This window comes from Mytilus californianus, unplaced genomic scaffold, assembly GCF_021869535.1.
Source record: "Mytilus californianus isolate M0D057914Y unplaced genomic scaffold, xbMytCali1.0.p SCAF_8, whole genome shotgun sequence".
Lineage (NCBI taxonomy): Eukaryota > Metazoa > Mollusca > Bivalvia > Mytilida > Mytilidae > Mytilus > Mytilus californianus.
In genome coordinates this window covers 87,897,629-87,914,772 of record NW_026262734.1, presented here as the reverse complement: position 1 = coordinate 87,914,772, position 17,144 = coordinate 87,897,629, and the positions used below count along the sequence as shown (strand labels likewise).

The window sequence follows — 17,144 nt, the reverse complement described above, 5'->3', positions numbered from 1 at the left end:
ACAATATTCAATCAGTTTTCAAACCCAATAGATCGATAAGTAAATTAATGTAACAGACAAAAGACAAAACTTAAGTATCGCAAGAACTCCAAAGGGTTCATGTGTAAGCAAATCTTTGGACGGAATTACAAATATCGCGTTGAAAATTTTCAATTTACGCTCATTATGTATACATGTTTACTATAGACATTTATTTTTATAAATTAAACACTTGGAAAATAACCACTGCATTAGGATATTGCAATATTTTAATAAAAAAAAAATGACGCAGACCCCTTACAATTTGAGCCAAAAAATACATGTTATAAAAATAATACCGAAATAACATTAAGAAATAACTAGAAACAAGATTATGTGAATTGACTATACTACAAAAATCATTTTTTTGTAATTTTGTCATATTAAGAGAATATTTTATAGATGTTTCGCGTGTGTTAATTTTTTTGCTACCCTTTAGTAATCAACCCGAGATTTGTTGTCACATGAATAATATGAACGTGATGAAGTAGATTGTTCCTAACATCCAGAATTCAATTAAACAGTATACGTATTTTAAGCATTTGTTTTTTGTTTTTTTTTTTTTTTCCGGCGACGAAGTTCTTTCATTCTTAAGACTGATACAATTGATATGTGACAAGTACGTTATTCTATACTCTTATTGTATTGTATTTGAGAGCCAACTTACATCATCAAATAATTCTATTTTAGCGTATAAATTGACAAAGATCAGTGTGTACGAAGATAGACCAGTAGCAAAAACTATAGGTGGTGTAGGAGTTGCCGTCCTTGTGTCTGTTTTATTATTCGTTGTGTTGTTAGATTGTCAAAGAATGGAACAGTGTATTTCCAAAAGGAAAACAAATGCAGCTACTAATATGTAGTTTTTCTATGGCCGTAACTTTTATCTTCGACGGAAAGATTTATAATAGTGACCAATTTTCTTCAGTTGTTGTTAGAAATTGCAGAACTGACATTGCTGTACAAGTAAATAACACTGAGCTATAGCTTTAAACAAATCTAGTTTTATCATCATTTGTTGTAAAAAATGCGAAACGTATTTTGCGTCACTAACAACTGAAGATGAAAGTCAGTAAACATATGATGCAAATCACAGTTAACAATTCTTGAAGTCTTATGAACAATGCACCATGTGAACAAGCATTTGTTTAATAACTGACTGACATGTATATGTGCAGGATTATGCAAAAACAATTCTTAGAAGAAGACAATTGAATATGCATAAAAAAAATCAGTAATATATGAAAAGTCCCAAACAAATACATGTTTTTAAAATGTAATTTGATTTAAAGACTATTAAACTAAGTTTAGTTATAATTTGTTTTTCTTTATTTTTCCACATTTTTGACGTTGCAAACATCAAAAGAGAATTGCTTGAAATTAAAGAACGGAGTGTTACAAGTGTAATTATATGAGACAAACGTTTTACTGCTGTTACGATGATCCTGAAAATTTTGTAAAAGAAGATTCTAGATTGTGGTTGTATGTCTAGTACCATGAACAAGTTTAGTTCTCACTTAAATATATGTATCTTTCATTTGTATTCGATGAGTGTTCTGTAGAATAAATGTATAAATGGAATTATTTCATATTAGAACAAGAGAGAAGCGAAAGATACCAAAGGGACATTCAAATTCATAAGTCGAAAATAAACTGACAACGCCATGGCTAAAAAAGAAAAAGACCAACAGACAAACAATACACAAAACACAACATAGAAAACTAAAGACTGAGCAACATGAACCCCACCAAAAACTGGGGGTGATCTCAGGTGCTCCGAAGAGTAAGCTGATCCTGCTCCACATGTGGCACCCGTCGTGTTGCTCATGTTAGTACAAACCCGGTATTAAGTCTAATTCGGTAGGTCACATTCGAGGAAAAGGGGACGGGGTTGTAGTTACGACATTTGGAACATATCCGCTATCATTTGTGAAACGGATATTCGATAACGGTCAACCAACTCGTGATGGCGTCCGTAAAATTTACGAAGGGATGATTTCAACTTCACCACTTGGAACTCTTGGTTTAATAGCTTCCTTGTTAGCAGCAACCCTTTATCACGGAAATCATGATAGGAAATACAAGCCCCGGAATATCGTATCAACTGGGAGCTATACTGCTATATATTGTCAGAATAATGATTTGTTTTTATTTGTTGATACTTGTATTGTCTCTTCCTGTTAAGGGATATTTATACGGCTTTCATTAAACATACATATATTTTTATATTATATAAGGGGTCTGGCTTTAGGAGCCAAAATAAATCTAAACTCGACTTGAATACCGATTTGCGTCTTATTTATTTCTGACTATTTTGAAAACTAGTTTTCAAAATTTTTTTTTAGTTCAGATTTCGTTCTTGGAAAACGGTAAATAAATTTATTTGAAAATATTTCATCGTTCATTCCACATCACTTTAAAAATGTAATATTACATATACAAAATAATACGAATCACCAGAAAAAATTCATAGAACATGATGAGACATCAAATACCATCAACTTCATTCGACGAAATTACGAAAAATCAACACCCTATCAAGAGAGCCGGACTTGGAACAAATACAACATGTGATGGTGTAAACAGAAGCTTGAAGTACATGTATTTCTTAGTCTTAAGTAGATGAAACACGCGGCTGGCATTTCATATTATAAGGTTGGTGTCTTGAAAAAAAACTTTTTAATGATAATATGAAAAGACATGTTTACCCTTCCTGAGTACCGGATATCAAACCCCGGAATTTGGTTCATGTTTCTCAGTCTTTTATTTTTTTTTTGTAGTCTTTCGTGGACTGTTGTTTTTTATGTCGTATTTTGTTTTTGCAATGGTTTCGTTGGTCTCTCTTCGACTTGTTAGTTTGGAATCTTCAGTTTTGTAGCTTTCGCCTCTTTTTTATGCAAGACATATCACTTCTTCAGACCTCTCTGATAAGTATGTTCATGTACGCAAGGTATCACTTATATAATGCTTATAATACCTAAAAACAACTCTCAACGCACAAAATAATGATGTATATCATATATAAGAAGAGAAAGGGATCCCAATAGTTATACCTGGCCTCGACGAAATCGCTTTGTTTTGGTTGCGTCTGTTGTGAACTCGATAATCTATTAAGTTCACAATAAAGATCAAAAACTAATCGACATTTAAAATATTTGGTATGCAGTTGTTTTACCACCCGATCGTTTCATTGCCATATATTTGTTATATCACTCGGTCCCCTCAGACATGGTCCATTGACAGAAATTACTACGTAGTTCACATGGTAAAGTTTCATTGACAGAAACTACTGCATAGTTTACATGTTAAAGTTTTGATTAGGTCTATATGAAGGGAATCGCTTTTGATGGATCGATGATACTTTGAACGAATTCTTACGTCCAAGGCGATTATTTGACTCCAAATCCTAAGTTATATTTCATTGGTGGTTGATGTTAAGCATACATAGTATACATTTTATAGCTTGACCTTGAATGGTTTGCACCAGTTGCATGCTACAGATTTTCAATTTTAATTCCATTTTTTTTATTATATTATTAAAACTTCATACCATGTATAAGCGAAACATATTTCCGTTTTAAAAATTAATGTTTGTTAGACTGAAAAGGCAAAATGCACATCTTAACATGTGTATTTGGTATGGAAAGACACGAAGCAAATTTGGATACTTTTAGGATAAATATACGTAAATTCACAATGTAAATATGTTGTGTGGAATGAATAGATATGTATGACGAAGTTTTAAAACTAGGGATCACTCAGCCATTGTTAGTAGAACAAAGATTACAAGTTCTGGATACTGTTTACAACTCAACTAAACCCCACACATAGATAAACGAGTTAATTTCACTTTTATTTAGTAATGAACAGTCACATTTGTAAGTTTTGACATATTTTTTGAAAAATTTACTTTGTAATTTGAACATGCATATGAAGTTCAAAATTCATTTTTATCTATGTGCAACATTTGTGAAAGTGGTGCTACGCATTTGCAATAAATAAAATTATATTTACATTGTTAGCTGGAACTTGTTTCTTATGTGATTATATGTGTAAGTTCCCGGTCACTTTCATTGATATAATGCGTATTTGTTGTCGTATGTGTCATAAAAGAGGTGTCAGAATTGACAGAATGAAAGACCAACCGTAGGGACTATTTCTTTGGCAATATTCAGACATTCATGTTGGGCTTGACTGGTTTTTATACATTTGTAACGCAGAAAAGCATTCTTTTTACAATCAATTTTAGATGATTTATTAAGATATTTGTTATCTCTCTTTGTCTGATAACAGTATTAATTTTTCAATTAATTTTGGAGTCAGCATAAAACGTTTTATCATTCCATTATTAAACTACGTGGCTGTACCCATAGACAATGACATTTTATTTGTAATTGGATTGTGAAAAAAATGTAATAAATGAAATGTGTAAAAGATAAAATTGTATAAGATACATCACATTATCGTCTTGTGTATACATAACACACACAAAAACGGACATTCATAGGTCATAGTACGATTTTATTTCTTATGTAATTGAGATAGATTTCATATTTTTGTTTGGAATATCCCTTTATCGGAGCACCTGAGATCACCCCCAGTTTTTGGTGTGGTTCGTGTTGCTTAGTCTTTGGTTTTCTATGTTGTGTCATCTGTACTATTATTTGTCTTTTTATTTTTGGCCATGGCGTTGTCAGTTTGTTTTCGATCTATGAGTTTGACTGTCCCTCTGGTATCTTTCGTCCCTCTTTTATCAATGTGAAACAGCTTGGTTTGTTTTAAATACAAAGAACACCGTTTAAATTAATTGCGATTGGAACGCTCCAATTAAAAAATTTGAAAGACAGTATGTATAAAATGTAACTACTAAATAACCGAACTTCAAGGTAAATTTGAAATAAAGGGATCAATAAAATCTGTCATTATCAAACGTCAGACTATATATCAACCAACGGTATAAGTACTTAAAAAACGTAGAAGCTATTTGACCAAAATGTCGACTTTGCCTGTGGGATTTGTGACATTAGGTTTTAATCATTTCAAAATTTATGAACGGAGAAGTTAAAAAAATTGTATGGAATAAATATTAACTATCCTCCTATAAACTTCTAGGAATATAATTGGTATAAAAAAAAACACTTGGGAACCGTGTATATTTACTGTTACGTAAGTTGGCATGGGTTATTTCAAATGCACGGTTAGTAGTAGTAAATAGAAAGTTAAAATGCTTAAAAAAACGGTGTTGTTCTCATATCAACATACATTGTTAATTTACATAATTAATACTTTTCAAGCTGTAAGACAAATACACGTGTCTTAAGAGACGCTTATGTACACTCGTATTCACTATAGCAACAACTGCAATATATTCATTACTACATCATAATAGATAGTAGGTAAGATAAATTCGTTACACAGTGTGCTTATGACCTAAAGTGTGCTGTCACACCACTGTTCCAGGTTAGGGGAATGGTTGACCGCTATCAAACAAGTTTGACCCGCCACATTATTTATGTGCCTGTCCCAAGTCAGGAGCCTGTAGTTCAGTGTTTGTCGTTGGTTGACGTCTGTCATATTTGTTTTTCGTAAATTGTTTTGTTATAAATTAGGCTTTTAATTTTCTCAATTGAATTATTTCATATTTTTCATGTCAGTGCCTTTTATGGCCGACTATACGGTGTGGGTTTTACCCCTTGTTGAAGGTCGTTAGATTGCTTACATCAACATTATTTGATCTATTTTGGTGGATAGTTGTCTCCTTGGCAATCATGCCACATCTCCTTATTTTTATATTAATGCGATATATACGGATCAATAAATAACATATTTGGCTCGCACTTTGCTCGCTCTCGCCCCATATCAAATTTTCGGACGCTGATATATCATATTAGGTTACAAGCACACTGTGTAACTTCTGATATTAATGCCGAAGCTCTGTATACATATCTGATGATACCCTCGGGCGCAGCATGGTATCATTGAAAGTATCAACCCAGAACTAGTAAAAGACAATAACCATGATAACAGTTTTCTGCATTAGTAGCGTCTGAAGCGCTTTGTTTGGTATATCTTCATCAGGAACGTACAAAAGTGTTGTAATACGCGTTGTTTGTATAATATTATATCACTGAATTTCCTTTTATTATGTCCTAATAAAGGTAAACACAGAAAAGCGCACCAGATTCAGAATATTTATGAAGTTTTATTTTTATTAACATAGTGAAAAAATACAACTTTTCACTATGTGGGTAAAAGGTGAACGGTGTTTCCCCATGCAATAGATATCAAGCAGAATTTGTCTACGTAAAACTCATCAAGGATACACAACATATAATATAATACACAAGAAACACGTTCTTTCTTCATTAGCCTCATCATCACTCGAATTAAAAAGCTTTAAATCATAGATACATACAAGATGGAAACTGGTAAATGGTAGTTTTCATTTATTGTAGCGATTTTTAACATGATTTTAAATAAGCCCTCCGTGCCGCTTGAACTAAAAATCTTTATCACACATTTAAGATAGAAAATAGTTCAGTATAATCTTATTTTTTTTCGCAAAAATATGTGTTTACTCATGTGAATTAAATGTGTCAGCAAACTATTGTTATTGGTTGTATTGGCTTTGCACCAACTGCTTGCCTATTGGATGATTCAAGCCATTTTCAACGTATGTTTTTCGTATATCGTAAATGATCCCCGCCATTGTTCAATGAATGACAATATGTTTGGAAAAATTATTTTGGTAAAATATTTTAAAAATGAGCAGAAAATATACAATTTTAAGATTTAAAAATGTGTACTCTTGCAATTGTTCTTGTTACAATATAAATTAGTCAATGATTCGTTATTCGACTGTTTACATGATATCAAGATCGGTTTGACTACTAAAGACAACACTGCATTTACTAGCTATTTAGTGTTAAGTCGTGTTGTAGAAGTAGACATATTGCAAGCTTCGTTGTCATAATTTCTAGGTAATAGAATTGATTTATCTTCGAAATGTAATAGTCGCAATAGGTGACAGATTTCGTGACTCGCGGGAATCAGACATTTATTAAAAATGTCATATTTACATAAAATGATGAGGTTGTATTGTCATAGATACACACATTAAATATAAAACAACGGACACGAATTTTAGCGACTTTAGTTTATGTAATCGTGTTGCCTTCGAGAATGAGCCAGTCTAAAATCCTTAAGTATATAAATGTATATCTTTATCACCTAGATTGGTTTTTTGAATCGTACTTGCTCTGTTATGACTCATCATAAAGATATATCACTTGACCCGTACATTTGTAGTCAATTTTGAATGTTATTATACCAAAACTTCGCCTTAAGTATGCTAAAAAATGAAATTGCAGAGAGGTGAGATATATTAATTTCAAAGAGGAATAAAACACGCATGACTGCTGAAGTGTGTTCCCGACTAACATAGTTGATTTTTACGAATATGGAGAACATTAATGAAAGGTTTTCAATATGTTTAGATTAGACATTAATCACACCATTTGTATTGGTTTAAATACACCAATCAACTATATTTCGTTTTACTTTTTCTATACATGTGTAGTTTTGTTTACGATCAGTTTTGTTATAACTATTTTTCAGTGGATATTGAAGTTTATCTGATATAATTAACTAATAAACTTCTGTTTCTGCATATTTTCGTGCATTTTTATAAGGTGAATATGTGCATATGACGGTATCTGACATATATATGAGGCCGAAGTTCCTTTTCAAAATCAGAAATAAAAAATTTTATTACTCTTTTTACTAGAGCTATTAATTGTTTTTATATTACATATAATGAATCTTCATTAAGCAAGGTTTTGTTTTCTACAAAATTTGACATGGCATGCATATACGACAATAATTCGTTTATTGTCATGAAATATCTAATTGTCATTGTCTCATCACCGAATGAGATTTATGACCATATGTGAAGTGTGAAGAGCAACATGACAACTGTCGCATATGAAAAAGAATCTGCATATCCTCACGGAGCACCTGCGTTCATCATGGAATTCTTGTACATGTAGCTCACTTTTAAGTTTAGTGTTTTGTGAACATGTTTATCTTCCGTCTTTTTTTACCATGACATTGTAAGTATCAAGACTTATGAATTCAATTTTTTCGGCGTGAAAACTAGACTGATTCCAACAACAAATGCACTGTAGACGATATCATTGCTTGAAGTTTGATCGACCAAATGTTTTTCAAAATTGTTGGATTGCTGTCTCAACAGACAAATTGCAAATTTTGACAGGCACTTATTCATTTTTAATCATCACACTTTATTTGATTGATCAGCTCTTGTACCGATAATGTTGTTACTACTCATCGACTCTTGTTTCTGCATTCATAGCAAGGAGAATTCAAACAAAACGTTAGTAATAATAAAAAAAGGAACGCTAATTATTATTTAAGTTCTTAAGTTTCACGTTCAAATATATTGTTAATGGCTGGTCGCTCATTAATCTAGGTTTCGACAGGTGCTTTCATCTCAGAAGATGTATTTTGTCTACCTAATGGGGTGTCCAGTTTGTTTTAAGTGTGACTTATAATGTATATTTCACTGCATTTTTGTTTTTTCAATAGGGTTCAAATCCAGTTATTTCCCAGTTGTATTTATCACTATTTGCATCTAGATTAACAAAAATCGGATGGGTTCTTCAATTAAGAAAAATTTTTAGTAATAAATTATACTATACGGCTCTGAAAAGTTAAGTTAAGTTAGGTGTTTACTTTATTCTTCTCAGTTCAAACTGTCTATACAAATTGTTAACTATTGTCTATATTTTGTTTTACCCATAATATGCGTATTAATCTTTTTTTGTCTAAATCATTAATGGAAAAAGGAGCGTTAATATTTAAGGTGGTACATAACACTACAGGGAGATAACTCTGTAAAAATCAGCTGAACGTTTTAATCACGTTCTAGTGTTAAGGAAACTTTAAACTTCTCAATTATCAAAATTAGTGTTTGTCAAACTGCTATATATCTAATGAAATTTTTCCGATAAAGTGTGTGGTTCAAGTTTTTGAAACTTTAATATTTTTGTCAAAGGGTCAAGGTAAATATTTTGTCAAAATTTTATGAAAATTAAACGAGCCAAATTAATTTTAGTTAAGGTGTTTGTTACCACCTTAAACAAGATTACAAAATCTTTTAGAGACAACTTCAGAAAATTTTCAATAGCTATAATAGTCGTCTTTGCAAATGCATGTACTTTTCTAATTGGCATAATTTAAACACGTGACGGAAGAAATCGCTTAGTATAATTATTGGAAACTTATGAATAGTGACAGATTGATTTAACCATTGGAAAAGATACATTTGATATAATGAAACTATTATCATTATTTGTATGGTTGCTTATGCAAGGTAAGTCACTTTACCAATATTAAGACAGTAACATAATATTCCGCAGGTCTGATATTATTTTATCAGCTATTTAAATAATTTGCATTTTTTGTTTTATATTTCTTAATATTTCAGCCGCGAGTATCACTGGAGAGACATTATTTGTCGAAATGTCCATCTACTCTCAGTAGTAAATGAAAATAGCCCTATACACATTCCAGTAGAATTGGTACCGTTATCGATATTTATATACGTAACATTTGTTTAAAATAATTCCAAATTTTTATTAATATAAATTAAATTGCGCTTTCCACACAGCTATTTACGTAATAAAAAGCTTCCAACTATTAGACAACTTTTTGTCAAAAAATTGAGTTATTGTTTCTTATGACCGTTCAATATTTATAATAGAGATGGTTCGATCCATTCTAAATTTTGTATTTTTAAAGAAGTGGGTGCCTATCCTCTTGAATTATGAAAATTTTCCGATCATCTAAAAGTTTCTGTAAACAAAGTCGTTGTCCATCCATGAATACATGAAAAAACAAGTAAAAAATTGTTATTTTTTTTTTCTATTTGGAAATCACCAAATAGGCTGGATTCAAGTATGTGATATGGTAATTTTAATTTTAGGAATCATTTAGAAATGTATTTTACAAATTAGTCCTATTTTACACGATTAGGACATTCCCTTAATACAACTAACCACCGTTTTTTTAGTTGTCATAATCAACACTAATGCTGTTAGTGGAGCATGATCTACTTTACCGTCGGCATAATTGAGACTACAACCGATATTGTGTGTGATTTTTGATTGTTAATTGCCTGCGTAATGATTTGTTCAGTGATCTTTGTCCTTTAGTCGTTTTTTTATTTTGCCTTTTTTGTATATACCCTGGACTTATCATTTTGTGTCCAATATATATATTATCCTTCTTTCTTTATTGGAACATTAATGTGATAATATTGATGTATGCTTGGTTTTTAATTGATTTTTTGTTTGTCTTAAAATTTGATATTTTTTCATTATGATCGTTTCTGGATATTTCCAAATCGATAGCAGTTTATTCCAAAGGAGACAAATCAGGTTATAAAGTCTAGGTGAGTTTCATAGTATCAACTTGACAAGTAGTTTTACAAAATGTTTAAGTAGTAGTCTTTCTAAAAATCATGCAGCGTGTAACATACTGCCCTATATAAGCATGCAAAGTAAAACTTGCATTAGACTATAGTTGCTAGGCAACATGAGGCTTTGTAATTTCCAAAGCAACCAGAATTGAAATTTTTTGATAGTTTTTAGAAACGTGCTTTTTTATTGAGATGTAAATAACAGGCTATATGTTTTACAATAAACTGCATTAAATTTTATTAATGAACGACAGATACAAGCATAACTCATAAGTAATACATTATGGACAAATATTGTCAGACAATCATTTGACATATCGCCTAGTTTGACTTTTTTTTAAATATTGACAAATTGTAAATTTTACAGCTTAATCAATTATCATTTTTTAAAGTTATCTGAAAGATAATAATATATAATGCATATGTCAACAGCTATCAATACTTTGACTTTACAGAAGACAACCAGTTGCTAGGCAACTATTTGACAGTCAATTTTTTACACGTGTCAAAACAAATCTCTACAGTACATACTAAAATTGTCTATAGAATTTTATACATGCATTCTTCATTTACACTTCATATTGTAAAATAGTATTAAATTTCCAAAATTTCATAATATCACCATGGTAACCTAAGTTTTCCTAGCATCATAATAACAAAAAAATTGATAATTTTTGTCTTTTTTTATCAAAAAATATCGTTTTGATTAATGTTTTACAGAAATTACTAAAAATACATACTGACAATTATTTCTTACGTGTTTTGTATTAACTGATTGCTAGCAATTTCAGGTTTACCATGTTCAAGGGAACTATGTACATGTGAACCATAATTTTTCGAATGTTAGTTTTCTTACACATTTCTGAAAGTGATTATTCATCAACAAATTTAGAGATATGATATTTGCAATGTTGGAACAACTCCAAAAGATTGGGTGTGGCAAACTACGTGTACAATAATAAATATTAAAAACCTTGACCAGGCACACATAAGTTTATATTGTTGACTAATGATTCTTTAAGAAAAACGGAATGGAGTAGAGCTTGTTTTGACATAAGTTTTTGTCTTGAGATAAACGAAAGCACTCTCAATTCATTAGATGAGTGATGCTATTACTGTTCAGAGTAATATCTTATATAGGTTTTGATAAAAGCAATACTAGAGGGCAGTAGAAATTTTTTTAAATTTGAAGGTTGTCAACTACTACATCTACAATCACAAGTGTTTCTATATTTTTTTTTAAAACTGCATTAAACATTTAGTTTAAATCAATAATCCAGCAATTTTGTATCATTATACATTCTTTCTGATACACAAGTAATGATTATTTTATTTGAAATTTCAAAGTTTGGTGATATAACTGTTTCAAAAGTAAATCAAACTATCTCTAAGATAATTGCAGTTTTCAAAATATTTGCCGAAAATTATATACTTCTAGTTGAACGTCAATAACTTGTATATTAAGGAGGTGACCAACAATGTCGGTTGTGTTGATTTCTTTGTAGAAACGATTTTGCTGACATCTTTGCAACAAAAGTAAAAATTTGAAGAAAACAAAACAATCAAAAATGATATGAATTATCATGTTTGGGCAGTAGCTCCTATCCTACCATCTAAGCTAGAATGTCCCATGTTGTCTCCTGCTGAAGATGTAGGTTGTGATCTGCTAACAAGAAGGGTTCATGAAAATCAATGAATGATTACATTCTTCAAGGCATATAACATTATCTTCACAAGTATTTTGCCTGATGGAAACCTCTAATCACACAGGAGGTTTTAACTTTCAGTGAACTACAAATAATTAAAAAATGACAATCTCTTTTTTTTTACATACATTTATTATCTTGTTACAAAGCTGACTGTGCTGTTGGGGTTTTGCTCATTGTTGGAGGCCGTACGGTGAGATAGAGTTGTTAACTTTTAGGTAATTTGGTCTCTGGTGGCTAGTTGTCGCATTGGCTATCATACCGCATCTTCTTATTGTTATATTGACATGTCAGCAAAGACTGATGCAAACACAGAAATAAATGTTCATGGGGTATATATTTTCATAAATTAAAAAAAAAAAAAAATTCAGGATAAGGACGTGTTTTCAATAAAAATATTTTTTTTGGTTAAATTTAAGCACTTTGTTTGTTGGCCCCCATTTCAACAACAGTGACCGACCAATACTTGAAATTTGAAGTTTGAAATCAGGAATCAGGAGTCAAATTTGTATAGCATTTTATACATACCGTTCATTGAAATTCTAGAATTTTTTACTACATTGGGAATAAATTTGGAATGGAAATAATGCATAATTATACATCAGTTTTCATTTCCTCTGAATTTGACACTGGGAGTCAATTTGGAATATTATATTATGCTTATTTAAATTTTTTTTTTAATTTTTTAGCAAAAAAATGATGTTTTTTTCAAAATATTTGATTTTTCAACAAAACGTTTTTATCTCATTTTTTAAAATTTTTGGCACCTGTAATCCATAAATAAAACTCCTTATAAATGACTATATTAGTTTTCGAATCATTCACTTAGTCAGTCGACAGATAAAACGAATATCTTTAAGTTTTAATATTTTGTCCTAATGTACAAAACCTGTACATAATGTATTTAAATTTTAAATGTCATAATTTATACAGAAAAATAGTATTGAAATGTTTACAATCCCTATACAATATTAGATTATTTTTAAAACTAAAGCAAAAACTTTTGACATAATTGGGTTTGATAAAAATAAATCGATTTATTTATATTTCAGCAATTTAAGATAATTCTGTGATTATGAGTGTGGCATTATTTTTCCATTTTGTATGATACTTGAGAAGAGTACTTCTTAAACTTTCCAGTAAAAGTTCATAATGTGACAATCAATATTTTCAAGACATATTAGAGGGATATGATAATGTCAAGTAATTTAAAAAAGTCTCAAATTAAAAGGCAAATATCATTAAAAAGCTTCCCCGTACGAACTCCACTTAACGTATACCCCTTGTATTATGTTTATACAGCAGTTCCCCTATTTGGTAAACAGACGTAATTGGCGGCAAAAATTTGACACTTTGTATGTTGTTTTTTTTTATCTTTACCATATTTACATACACGTTATAATCATAATCACTTATCAAATGTGTTGGTGCTCTTATACCGTTAAGGTGTTAAAGACCAAACTACTAACCGGTACTTTTTGTAATTTGAATTTATCCCAATAAATCGTTAATTTGATATACTGTTGACAAAAGGCCCGGTATGACATTTGTACGTGAAAATATGACCTTTATTTTGTTTTTGGTCATTTTTATCATATTTTAAAATTTTATATGAAAGATGTGCATCGCCTGTTTCAATCTACCTAGTGTGTTAGTAGACATGCTATATAAATGTTAACAATTGACAATTGAGAACCGAGAGTCTAGAGAGTTAAGACGATAAGGGTTCATCTCAAAAACATACATTTCATAATTGCTTTTCTCGGTGCATTACAGCCTTTATAACATTGATATCAATTACTTTGGAATACTTGTTTAAGCAAATAACTATTTCGCGAACAATTGTCAATGAAAGTCTTCCATATTTTCTTGGTTATAATGGTTTTTCTGTTGAATGCATAATTGGTTATGACTCATATTTAACATTGACTAATATGTTAATTGATTGTTTGTGTGACTTCTAGCGACACATATTTAACGAATATTGAAATTTCTTCAATATAAGAGAAACCGGTTATAAAGACACATTTTAGTAAAAGAGAAACAGGACGGAACACTTTTTCTTTTAAATATACGGAGACGATTTTCTTGGAGCAAGCGAAAAACAAAATACGAAGATATTTTCAGATTCATATAGACAATTAAACAACAGAACCAAAAGTTTAGATCCAGGTCTGCTTTTAATTACTCTGAGAAAAATACACACACACCAAATACATAAAACATAAACTGCGAGGATCCCTACAAAAACGGAAATTTATAAAGTTATATTCGAAGATGTTTGAGGAGGGATGTTTATTCTGGCATGTTCCCATTCAATTTTACAAAGAATGTGCAAGGACATTTTAAGAAGGGGAAAGAGGAGTGGTAAATGACATGATTTAAAGCCAAATATGATGCGCGGACCCGAAAACCTTAAATCTTAAGAGACACATGCCATATCTTTTATTTGTTTGTTCCTAGAAACCCAGCCTCATGTATTTTTGTGATCGAGGATTTGGTTCCCGGCCTGCCTCTTCATTTAGAGGACAGTTTATTAATCATTCTGTGAGTAAAATAATGTGCATTAATTATTTGTCACTGGACGTCACATTAAATTTGTTTTTGTCTCTTTTCGTTATGAAATTGTCAATCAATAAATCATTAACTCATTCAATCAAGTGAACAAACGATCAAAGCCAATCTATTAATTAATTAAATAATTCAAAGTTCGTCGAATATGGCATTATGCAACATGCCAAACAATCAATCAACCAATTAACCTACCCACTTCCAATCCAAATCGACCAATTTATATGCAGAACTTGTTACTTGATGTTATGCAAAAAAATTATCAACCAACTAAACAACCAACAATCATGTTTAAAAAGGCGGAAAGACTTCTCTCACAAGTCTTTTTAATTTATTGGGAGCAATTGATAAAAACATATTGGTTAAATTAATACTTTTGAGATGATCCCTTATTTAAATGCCTGTAGACTCTCGACTCTATATTGTCAACGTTAAACATTTATCTAAAATGTCTAGTAGTATATGTATTTAAAGTCGCTAATTGAGAAAGAAAAACGCACAGTTGATTGGGCAAATAGTCACAAGAATTTTAATATACAAGAGAAAATTCGTGAAACGATTTCAACAGATGATCCATTTGTTATATTTATCACAGTTTAAGATTTTGCATAATTTGAAATGTTTGATTTTTTTAAGCGCTACAAATAAATATTTGATGCGGCGTCCGAACTTTTTTGATTCGAACGCAATTGATAATTTTTTTAATGCAACAATCATACTTTTTTTAATAACGCATGACACAAACCTTATTCCTTTGACAAATATATCAATATTAATGAACTCATTTCAATATCATTTGACATAAATGTTGAACGTCGGGCGACATATACTGCATGTTCTGCAGAATTGAAAAAGGTAGATAAATTAAATATTCGTAATACTAGTTTGATAACTAACTTTATTCCAATATAATCTGCAGTGTCATAAAGTGTAAAAACGTTTAATTGATAGCGCACAATAAAAAGTTGCTTTAAAAGTTTTGCTCAAAGCAAATGCAAGACAAGTTAAAATGAAAACACTATAACGTTATCACAGACTATATATAATGGTTGCTATATAATTCACAGACTTTTCGTCCATTGCTTGGAATTGTAAACAATGGTTTTCATCACTAGATGGCATCTACAGGCATCATTGTTACTTATATAAAAGGTCAGAACGTGAGGTGAATGCCTTTGAAGCTAACAAACTATGTGCTATAGAGGGTCAAGGTTTGGCGCCATATATAGACATAGACCAGTATAACTATATGGAAAGTTTACGACCGAGCGACGCGTAAGTTTTATGTTTTTTTTTTTTTAATATATTACAGTTCATAATATACAGGGTTGAAAAATAATTAAACAGTACCTAATCCCTTTACAGAAATAGACATACTCCCAAAAAAATTATAGAAGCACTTGAGAACAAAGGACAACATTTAGCCGTAATTCCAAGATTCTAACTACCCAATAAAATGATAGTGCAGCGGTTCGATGGTTTTGTTGTACGACTTTTATTTATAATACGAATAACACAATAAGGAGGTATATCATAGTTTCCAATTAAACAAATTTCTATAAAGCCCCAATGAATAAGGATATGATCAGTATTATGTCGGCGAAAAATAAGGTGCGTTTTGATTTTGCCTTGTCAAATATTACAAAGGGTTTAATAACAAAAAATGATTTCATAAATTACAACAGATACAGTTAAATCTGCCTCACATCTTGACTTCCATCTAGAAATTAACAATTAGGGTCAGTTGAAAACAAAACTTTACGACAAAAGAGATGATTTCAGCTTCCCAATTGTGAACTTTCCATTTCTATGTAGCAACATTTCAGTAGCGTCTGCATACGGAGTATATATCTCCCCGTTGATACGATATTCTAGGGCTTGTATTACCTATAACGATTTCCTTGATAGAGGGTTGCTGCTAACAAGGAAGCTATTAAACCAATAGTTCCAGGTTGTGAGGTCGAAATCATCCCTTCGTAAATTTTACGGACGCCATCATGAGTTGCTTGACCGTTATTGAATATCCGTTTCACAGATGATAGCGGATATGTTCCAATGTCGTAACTACAATCCCGTCCCCTTTTCCCCGAATATGACCTACCGAATTAGACTTATTACCTGGTTTGTACTAACATGAGCAACACGATGGGTGCCACATGTAGAGCAGGATCTGCTTACCCTTCCGAAGCAACTGAGATCACCCCAAGTTTTGGTTAGGTTCGTGTTGCTAAGTCTTTAGTTTTCTATGTTGTGTTTCGTGTACTATTGTTTGTCTGTTGGTCTTTTCTTTTTTGCAATGACGTTGTCAGCTTATTTTCGACTTTAGAGTTTGAATGTCCCTTTGGTAT

General features: G+C 31.0%; 1 protein-coding gene across 1 annotated transcript in view; it reads left to right on the top strand.

Moving 5' to 3' along the window:
• LOC127712885 (uncharacterized) overlaps window positions 1-17,144 on the top strand; it is a 58,769-nt gene that overhangs the window by 14,715 nt on the left and 26,910 nt on the right. The gene's annotated exons all lie outside the window — the stretch shown is intronic.